The sequence below is a fragment of the Lagenorhynchus albirostris genome, chromosome 3, assembly GCF_949774975.1.
Source record: "Lagenorhynchus albirostris chromosome 3, mLagAlb1.1, whole genome shotgun sequence".
NCBI lineage: Eukaryota > Metazoa > Chordata > Mammalia > Artiodactyla > Delphinidae > Lagenorhynchus > Lagenorhynchus albirostris.
The window spans coordinates 114,451,151-114,462,425 of record NC_083097.1 but is presented as its reverse complement, the minus strand read 5'-3'; positions in this window follow the sequence as shown (position 1 = coordinate 114,462,425).

Genomic DNA, 11,275 nt, shown 5'->3' with positions numbered 1-11,275 from the left:
CTACTATATATAAAATAGATAAACAACAAGGATGTACTGTATAGCACAGGGAGCTATATTCAATATCTTGTAATAACCTATAATGGAAAAGAATCTGAAAAAGAATATATATATATAAATGAATATATATGTATTTATATGTATATATATAAATGAATCACTTTGCTGTACACCTGAAACTAACATAACATTGTAAATCAAGTATACTTAAATTTTAAAAATGTTAATACAATATACTTAAAAAATGCATTTAACTGTATCATCATAGGGCACGACTGAACTTATAGAAAAAATTTATATATTCATTTAGAAGCTACAGTGCTGAAACTGGACTACTAGGTCCTCTGTTGTTCTAGGAAAGAAAATATTTTTTGTTTAGGAGCCTGACAGCCAAAATTTGTGGCAGAAAGTTAATTGTTTCTAGTTTTGAGTAGGGAGGGAGGATGTGACGCTTGATGAGATTGAAAAAGGAAAAAAGGAAAAAAAAATATGGATTGTTTTCTCTTACATATTTTCTTTTCTCCTACTTTTGGAACTCTGATTAAACATGTTATATATATTTTTTCTACCCCCCTTGTGTCTTTGTTTTTGAAATAGCTTTATTGAGATATAGTTCACATACCATTCAATTCACTAAAGTGTAGAATTCAGTGGTTTCTTAGTATATCCACGAAATTGTGAAGCCATCACTTTATCAATTTTAGAACTTTTAATCACCCCAGAAGGAAAGTACATGTCCTTTAGCTGTCATCTCTCAACCCACCATTCCAACAGTTATGGTCTGAATTTTTGTTTTCCTCTAAAATTCGTATGTTCAAATCTAATTCTCAATGTGATGGTATTTAGAGGTGAGTAGGTCATGAGGATGGAGAGCCTCATGAATGGGATTAGTGCCATTATGATAAGAGACCAGAGAGCTAACTCCCTCTTTTTCAGCCATATGAGGATAAAACAAGAAATCAGCAGTCTGTAACCCAGAAGAGGGTCCTTAGACCCCAGCAGTGCTGGCACCCTGATCTCATACTTCCATCCTCTAGAACTATGAGAAATAAATGTCAATTTATAAGCCATCTAGTCTATGGTACTTTGTTATAGTAGCCTGAACTAAGAAACTGTCTAATCTTAAGCAACCACTCATCTACTTTCTGTCTCTATATATTTGTCTGTTCTGACATTTCTTATAAATAACATTATATAATATGTGGTCTTTTGTGAGTAACTTCTTTAACTTAGCATAATGTCTTCAAGGTTAATCCATGTTGTAGCTTGTATCCATATTTCATTCTTTTTTATGGCTGAATAATATTCCGTTGTATAGATATACCACATTTTGCTTATCTCTTTATCAATTGGTGGACTTTTGGGTTGTTTCCACCTTTTGGCTAGTATAAATAATGCTGCTATAAACATTCATGTACAAGTTTTTGTATGGACACGTGTTTTCAGTTCTCTTAGGCATACAGCTAGTACTAGAATTGCTGAGTAACTCCATGTATAACTTTTTGAGGAACTTCTAGTTTGTTTTCTAAAGTGGCCGTGCCATTTTACATTCCTACCAGCAGTGTGTGAGAGTTCCAATTTCTCCACATCCTCACCAGCACTTGTTTTTTCTGACTTTTTGTTTATATCCATTCTACTGGGTTTGAAGTAATATCCCATTCTGGTTTCAGTTTCCATTTCCCTGATACTAGTGATGTTGAGCATCTTTTAAATGTGCTTACTGGCCATTTGTATATCTTCCTTGGGGAAATGTCTATTCAGATTTTTTTTACCATTTGAAAGTTGTTATCTGTTTTTATTAATGAATGTGTTTTTTAGATTTTAGATACGACTCCATTGTCAGACATGGTTTGGAAATATTTCATACTATTCTATGGTCTGTCTTTCACTTTCTTGATAGTGTCCTTTGAAGCAAAAAAGTTTTTAATTTTGATGAAGTCCAATTTATCTATTTTTTCTTTTATTCCTTGGGCTTTTGGTGTCATATCTAAGAATCCATTGCCTAATCCAAGGTAATGAAGATTTCCTGCTATGTTTTCCTCTAAGAGTTTTATAGTGTTGGCTCTTACATTTAGGCCTTTGATCCATTTTGAGTTAATTTTTTTTATATGTTGCTAGGTAAAACTACAACTTCATTCTTATGCATTGGCTTATCCAGTTGTCCCAGCACAATTTGTTGACAATACTATTCTTTGCCCCATTGAATGATCTTAGATCCTTGTTGAAAAATCAACTGACCATGAATTATGGATTTATTTTCAAATTCTCAGTTCTAATCCCTTGATGCACATGTCTATCTTTATGCCAGTACTACAGGGTCTTGATTACTGTAGATGTGTAGTAAGTTTTGTTAAACTTATTCAAACTGTTTTACTCTTTATGATGCTGTTGTAAATTGAACTGTGTTCTTAATTTCATTTTCAGATTGTTTATTGCTAGTGTATAGAAATACAATAAATTTTTAAATTAGTCTTATATTCTGAAAACTTGCTGCACTCATTTATTCATTCCAATATATATATATATTTTTTTGTGGTACGCAGGCCTCTCACTGTCGTGGCCTCTCCCGTTGCAGAGCACAGGCTCCGGATGTGCACGCTCAGCGGCCATGGCTCATGGGCCCAGCTGCTCCGCGGCATGTGGGATCTTCCCGGACCAGGGCACGAACCAGTGGCCCCTGCATTGGCAGGCAGACTCTCAACCACTGCGCCACCTGAGAAGCCCCATTCCAATAATTTTTTAGTGGACTTCTTAGGATTTTGTACATACAAGATTATGTCATCTGTGAATAGAGATAATTTTACTTCATCCTTTCCAATATGGATGTCATTTATTTATTTCATTTTCTTGCCCAGGCCAGAACATCTGGTAAAATGTTAAATAAAAGTGACAGAGTGTACATACTTCTGTTGTTCCTTATCTTAGGAGGAAAGCATCCAGTTTTAGTACTATTAATATGATGTTAACTGTATGTTTTTTCTAGATACACTTTATCATGCTGAGGAGATTCCCTTCTGTTCCTGGTTTGTTGAGGGTTTTTTTTTTTTTATCATGAAAGGGTATGGGATTTTGCCAAGGGCTTTTTCTTCATCTATTGAGATAATCATTTTTTTTGAATTCTATTGATATGGTATATAACAGTAATTGATTTTCATGTTAAATATCCTCCTTATTTCTCTTCCATATTTCCACCTTATTATAGCACTTATATTTTATTATAGTCTGTGTCTCCCCAATAGAATATGAGCCTGATGAAGGTAGATACTACATCTACAATAGATTCTTGACTTTCAGGAGGGAGATCTTTGTGGATCCTGAAATATCTGAATCCCTCTGCCAAATGCCACTGAGGAAAAAGAGAAAAACAAATTGGATAGGGCTTGTATTCTGGGTAGTCGTGGGGCCCAGTCACTAGACAAGTGTCTTTTTCTTGTATACCAATCTTCAGGCAAGTAATCTGAATTTGTGCTTCAGCAAAACAACAAACCAGGGACCTTCAGGATCACTCTTGATAGCATAAACATTCATTGCTACATTCTCTAAGGCCATAGACCACTGGTGTTCATCCCTACAGTACCCGGCATGAAAGTTTGTTCATTTTATTAGGACTGTGTATTCTGTGCTAGGCACTGGGTTAGTTGCTGAGATTATAGAAATGCATAAAATAGGGTTCTTACCTCTAGGAGCTCAGAGTCAGTGGAGGGAAAGAGACAATTAAAATACAGGGTGAAAGTGGTATGATGGTGCAAGCACCACAGAAGGGGAGAGAATGAGGCTTCCTATAATAAGTGGGGTGTGAGCTCTCCTCTCACCACCTTCAGTGGCATTTCTGGCCCACTCTCTCCTAGAATAATGTAGGAACCTCCTAAGTGACCTCTCTGCTTCTACCTTGCTACCCATGCAGTCCGTTCTCAGTACACCACCCAGGGTGATCCTTCAAAAGCTTAAGTGAGCTTATGTCTCTCTTCTACTCACAGTTCAGACTGACTGCCTATCTTTCCACAGTTAAAGACCAAGTTGCCATCTTGGTTCACAAGTTCTGCCTGATCTGACCTTTCACTCTCTCTCTGACCTCTTCTCCTTCTTTTGCTCTTGATAACTCCATTGCATGAACTCTGATCTCCTGCTGGTCTTCTAACATATCAGACTCACTCTGCTCCAGCTTGGGACCCTTGTATTTGTGGGCTCCTCTTCCAGAATGCTCTTCCCAGGTATCATTTCCTCACTCTCTGCAGGCCTCTGATCAAAGCCTTTGGGAGAAAGTCCTACAACTACTCTACAGAAACTGATGGACTCCTTCCCTGCTGCCTTCTCACCTGAACGTGCTTCATTTTTCTCTATACCACTCACTCATTTAGTTGTTTATTGTCTGTATTCCCTAAGTAGGATATAAGTTCCATGAAGTCAGAGATATTTTTGCCCATTTTGTTCATTGTTGTTACTCCCATTGCCTAGTGTGCTTCCTGACACATAGTAGGTGCTCATTAAATATTTGCTGACCCAGCTAATGTACTGCCATTCCAGAGGGTGAGTGGGAGTGACTTAGTAAGAAGAAATGAGCTGGGATAGGAGGTAGATCGGGTGTTTATTGAATTGAATGATTTAATTTCCCCATGTGTGGGGTTTGGGTTTTGGACTAGAGGGTTGCTGATGCCCACTTTCATCCAATCAACCCTGAAATAACCCCCCAAAATGGCAACTTTGCAGCTCAGAGTGGACCAAGAGTCTGTGTGAAGGCCACTGACAGCTTTAAGCAATCTGAGGGTGTAGGGGTGCCTGAAGTTTGGTGGCACCAAAACCTATTACCAGGCAGTGAAGATGGTTCCTGAGATCACAGCTGAATTATGGATGCTACCCGGCACTATTTAGGAACGCACCTGGTTCTCTCATCCCAAGAACAGCCCCTGCACCACATCACAAAGCTCAAAGTTTAAAAAAGACATCCCCAACATAATGTATAATTAATAACTGTTGTTTATTGAGTGCTTCCCTTATGCCTTGCTCAGTGCTGGGAGTTTTATAATGTTCTCTCTTATAACCCTGTGAGATAGGTACTGTTGTCATCTTCATTTTATGGATTAAAAAAACAGGTGCTGAAAAAATTCATAACTTACCTAGGGCCATGGGGCTGGTAAGTGGCTAAGCTAGTAAATTTTAATTCCAGTCTGATGGAGTCTAAAACCCATGTTCTTGACCATATTGTGTATTCTGCAGATCAGCCACCTGCAACAAATATTTTACCTCTGAGGGCAAGAACACATCCCTCCAGTTTCTGTACTTTTCTGCTTTCAGAAATGAGGTTCGGGATGTTCCAGAAGCTGTAGGTGTGTATTTACCGAACAGCTTTGATAGGACAAGGGCAGAGGACAGTAGAGGCCAGGACACTGCCCTAACTGTATTAGTTATGATTTAATATATAATATTGTCAAAACTCAATTAGGGAAGTCATTAGGAGTGCAAAGGGCAAGGCAGATTAAGAAGGTAATGCTTCTTAGAGTAAATATATTCTTGTCTAGGAAATGTGTTTTCTATAATTATTTTGGGAGTCCAGGCTCCATAAACTTTATTGAAAGGAACCTGATATAGACTGGGGAGAGAGTTTGGAATAGGCCAAGTTCCCTTAGGGAAAGAGCAGGAGGTGTGTATTGAAGTGTGATGGTGAGTTTCTGTAATTCTCCTGCAGAGAATTAGGGGGCTAGACGGGAGGATGTGAGCTTGAGAAAAAGAAATGCAGACCACAAGTGATTGTAGGTTTTTCAGAGGGTTTATAGACATTGTTTGCAGTTCAGATGATAAAAAGATTCTTCCTTTTGGGGGTTGGTGGTTCTTTTCATAGGCAGCTGGCGGTGGGGCTTACCCCACGGAGACTGTTCTTGGGATTAAGGAACCCAGTATTTTCAGAAGAAGTAGTGCTGCAGTTTCTGGTTATATCATGGGCAATGTTGTGACATCTCTGGATTATGTTAAGGGACAGTGTTGTGACACCCCTGGATTACATCATGGGCAGTGCTGTGAGGCCCCTTGGTTTTCAGCACACTGTGAAGCATTGTGGAAAGAGTTGTGGCATTTGAAGTTAGAGAAGAACCACTCATGGGGGACCTAACATATCTGAGCCCTGGTGCAAATCCCTCTACCTGTATTATCCTTTGATAACATCTGCCTCCTGGGGTGATCCTTAGAGTCCTGGCCAAGGCTGGAGGGGAACCCTGGGAATATTGAGAAAGCTATGACTTTGTCCGGCTTTCAGGGAGTTGCCTCTAAGCCTCTTTTTAAAAAATTAATTAATTTATTTATTTTTGGCTGCGTTGGGTCTTCATTGTGGTGCACAGGCTTCTCATTGCAGTGGCTTCTCTTGTTGCGGAGCACAGGTTCTAGGTGCGTGGGCTTCAGTAGTTGTGGCATGTGGGCTCAGTAGTTGTGGCACGTGGGCTCTAGAGCGAAGGCTCAGTAGTTGTGGTGCACGGGCTTAGTTGCTCCGCGGCATGTGGGATCTTCCCGGCCCAGGGCTCGAACCCATGTCCCCTGCATTGGCAGGCGGATTCTTAACCACTGCACCACCAGGGAAGTCCTAAGCCTCTTTAAGATGAGAAAAATACTCAAGATTGTCTGGAGGCTAAAATGAGTTTTTGTAGGCTATTAAGTCAATTGCCAACAAGTTCAACAAAGTGGGAGGTTGTGAAGAAAGCATGATATTTTGGCCTCTGTTTCAGATTCTTCCTCTTCTCTCTTGTGCTGGGGCTGTGCCCAGCCAGTCACGCAATTTCCAAGGTGAGTCTGGCCAGCTTAGGCTCATTGGCTTTATCAGCAGCCTGTTTTGTGGGGGAACGTGTGTGTGTCTAGAAGGCAGCGGGGAGGAGTCGAGGCCCGTGAGACTCTGTGAGGCTGTTGCACTGCCTCCACGTGGCATAGGCACCCCACACCAGGGGGAACTCTCTTCTGATCTGCTCAACTTAACATCCCCTACACCACCCTTCACCCCAGACCCGGCTGCCCACTCTGCAGGTGCATCTTTACATTTTTCTTTATTTGGACTTGAGTTTGGTTCCTCCATTCAATGTCTTAATTGGGTTCCCCCTTGATTGAGTTTCCTTACTCCATCGGAATTGAACTTCAAAGAAAGCTGTCTGACATATCATTAATACTGCTTAATTCTTATGGTGCATTCTAACAGGGGCTTTATGGAGACAATGTCTCACTCCATGGAAGAACTCCAAAGATGACTACTGCAGTCACTGGGCAGGTCAGTGGTCCAGGTCCATGGTCACCTGACCATAGAGAGAGGAAGCTCTGGCTGGGAGAGCCATCACCCTGAGAACAGGTGGCAGGAAATAGGGAAGTGGGAAGGAAGAAAGCCCCATTGTGTAGGAGATGCTATTGTGCAGGGTATGTTGGGCTCTGTGTATCACAAGCTAATTAGGAGAATAGATTAAGCTGCTTTGGTGTCAAAATAGCTGTGGGGAAAACAACCTTAATAGCAGGTTGCAGATGAAAGAAAATGAAATGGTAAAGAAATGAGGAGCATTTAAAAGAAAACAATCAGGCTGGAGGGAATGGAGAGAGGAGGACAAAGCAGAGCGTTTAAAATATTAAAGAAGTTGGTATGGGGTGGCATATGCATTTCTGATGAGCACCAGGGGAAGAGAGCCTAGTGCCACATTTCCTCAGCCTCAGTGTTTGTCATGTTCAAAGCCTCAAAGTTCCTAGGGGATAGGAGACAGGAGAAGGGAGGTGGTAAGAAACTTTTGGGGCTCCGCCAGGAGGAGTAGCTTTAGGTGGCCAGGCTGTGCTCTGTTCCCGCTGCGTCTCAGCTCTGCTACTCCCTGTGATTCTGTGCCCAGTTTTCCTCTTTTCATTCCTCGCAGTGAGATCCCTGGTCCTTCCACCCCCTCAGGGCTTTCATCACCATCCCTTGGTGCATGACTCTCACATCTGGGTTTCCAGTGCAGGTGGATCTCCTGAGTTCTCCAGCTGCTACCCACCCCATCCTGCATTATCTTACCTCACACATCTAAGATGGACTCACTTCTCTCCCCATGATGCCCATACATGCTTCTCCTCCAAACTATCGCAGCAATGGTACTGCCATCCACCCAGTCACCCAAGCCAGAATACTAGGAATCTTTCTTGACTCTCCTCTCTCCCATCAGTCACTGCATTCTGTTGACTCTACCTTCTATATGTACCTCAAGTCAGCTCAGCATTTCTCTTCACCTCACTGCCAGTCTCTTGGTCATCACCTACCTGTACAGCTGCAGTAGCCCGAAGAATTGTTCTGCTCCATTCTCCCTCCTCCGCAAACCATTCCCCCACATAGCTCCTGCTGTAACAAATCTAATCATGTTACTCTCCTTTCTAAAAACCTTCGTCACTCCTTTGCTGTTCTGGATACTTATCGCTGCATAAAAATACTACTGCAAAACTTAGTAGCTTAAGACAACAGTCATGTTATTATATCTCATAAATTGTGGGTCAGGAATTCAGGCAGGGTTCAGCCGGGCAATTCTTCTGTCCCATGGGGCATCAACAGAGGTCATTTGGTCATATTCAGCTGGTAATGGGCTAGTCTAAATCCAAGATGGCTCCACTTACATATATGGCACTTTAGTGGGGAGGACCGAAAGGCTGGGCTTGGATGGGACTGTCGGCTGGAGCACCCACATGTGGCCCCTCCAGCGTGGTGGTCTTAGGGTAGTCGGTCTTCTTACACAGCGGTTCATGGTCCAAGAGTGAGAGTTCCGGTGAAGAAGGTTGAAGCTATGTGGTGTTTCATGATTCAGCCTCATGAGTCATATGCCATCATTTCCATAGTACTGTATTGGTTGAAGGAGTTACAAACCTGCCAAGATTCAAGGAGGACAGACAAAGACCCTACCTCTCAGAGGGAGGAGTGCAGCCATGTCTTTAGAGGAAGGCCTTGGTGTCATGGCGTACGTGGCCCTCCGTGGGCTGGCCGCTGCTGGCCTCCTCTCTGCTCACCATTCCCTAACTTATTGGATTTTATGCTCCAAGGGTCCAGCCATCCTTAGCAACTTCTAACTCCTTGAGTAGTCTGAGCTCTCTCGCACTGTTGGATTCCTCCCTCTTTTTAGAGTGGCTTTCTTACCCCTTCTTCATCTGACAAACTCCTGTTTCCCTTCAAGTCTCAGCTTAAGTGCTACTTCCTGTAGGAGGCCTTCCACGAATCTGTTAGTCTAGGTTAGGTGGTTTCCCATGTGGCCAAATAAGACTCATCAGTATTGTAATTACAGTCTACATCTCTCACTAAACTGAAAGTCATTAGAGCACAAGACTATGTCACATTCATCTTCTTATCTTCAGGATCTAACACAAGACCTGGCATGTATTCATTGCCTAATATATGTTTATTGAATTCCATAGTTGCTCTGGGTCTCAGTTTCCTCATTTGTAAATTTGGAAAGCAAATAGATTTATCCAATATGCTGTTGTCTCACTCGCCTGCTTCCTCAGCATAGAATTGAAAAGGATCCTGAAGCTACAACTGGGCTCAGCCAGGAGGAGGATTGTGATCCATTAGTGATATCTGCCGTGGGCACAGCAGAGGGAAGAGGTAGCTTGTATGCTGTGCATTTGACATACCTAGATTAGATCATCTCCAACTTTCAATGTCTGTCCATAGCACTATCTATATTTCAGCCACCTAGAATCCTAGACCAAGAGCTTGAAGTTTCCCATGAGATCACTTAGTCCAATATTCTCATTGCATAGATGAGAATACTAACACTCAGGAGAAAGTGATTCACCTGAAGTCTGAACCTGACTCCAGGGTGAGATCTATTATAATTTACAGTCATGTAAACAGGGCAGGAATTGAGGTTTAGTATCTAACATGGTAGATGTTAACCCCAGCTCAGTATTCATTTCCTCTCTTGTCAATTCTGAAGTTTCAGACAACTTGGAACTAGAACAGACTGGGTTTGAATTCTGAGCACAGTCACTTCCTAGCTGCATGTTCTTGAAAAAATTACTTGACTTTACTGAACTTCAGCTTTCTCTTCTGCAAAATGTGGGTAATAGTAATACCTACCATATAAGTGAGATAATACAGGGAGAGCCCTTTTTAATTGTTTCTGGAACATAGTTAGGACTCAACTGTTAACTATTATTAGTAACAGTTTAGTATCATGACCACCTGTACTATCATCACAAGGCTTTGACCTGGCTTACTGCCTCGAGTAAGCCTCCCTCGAGGCCTGGGCGGCATGGGTCGCAAGGCACAGGGCACATGTCATCTGAATTCTCAGGGCTGACTTGAGACTTGTTAAGGAAAATTTAAAGAGTCCCATTTCCCCCAACCAGAAAGCTTTGCAGCTGAACCCAATGACAAATTGTGGCTTGCACCTGGGAACTCTCTATCCCGCTATCAGAGCAGAGGCATTTTCAATCAGGATTTCTATAAGGGAGAAAGGAAAGCTCATCTAACAGGCCAGATGCTTTATCAGATCTAAATACTTTTGTCTTTGGGGAAGAGAAGGAAGAAATGGTCAAAGTCAACAGAAAACAATTGACTTCAGACAAGTTTTACATACATACATACACACACAAGCAAATATATACACATATACACACACACATACATACATATATATATATTTTCCCCACCTATTAGGGGACAGGATCAGAGTTCCCTGGGATTTGGGAGTTTGTTCCTAAATGTTGAATAGTAATCAACTAAGGTAAACTGATCATGAAGTTTAAAAAATAAATAATTTGGGAAAAAGATCAATAGAGGGTTATAACTGCAGAGGCTGGCACTGCGGTGAGGACTTGGGGAGCAGCAGGAATGGTTAGGTGTTGATCTAATTTCTGGAGGGCTAATGAGTGAAGCTCTCCAGGCAACAATGGCAAATGCACTTCTAATCATCTCCATATTAAATTTAGCATCAAGGAGAGGGGCACTTCTCTCTCTTCAATTTCATAGGAATGTGATTAACATGGATATAAAAAAAAAGTTGAAGGAAACAGAATTCGATTTGAACTACATAGTCTATTTCAGAGTGAAAATTAAGATGTATTTGTAGGGTTTTCGTGGATAAGTTTCCAGGGACTCTAAATTGTGATTGAACCAAGTTCATCTTGTACTTTTCCTCCCTCCCTTTCCCCTTTCCAGGAGATTTAAGTCTGCTGGTAATGAAGCAAGAGGGAGAAAAAAATAAAGCAGTGGAGTGTGAGGAGGATGCCATGCTGAGAGCGAGGAGGAAAGGTGCTTTAGCAACACTGCAGTGTAAAGGATTTCAGGCTGGTGTAACAGGGGAAG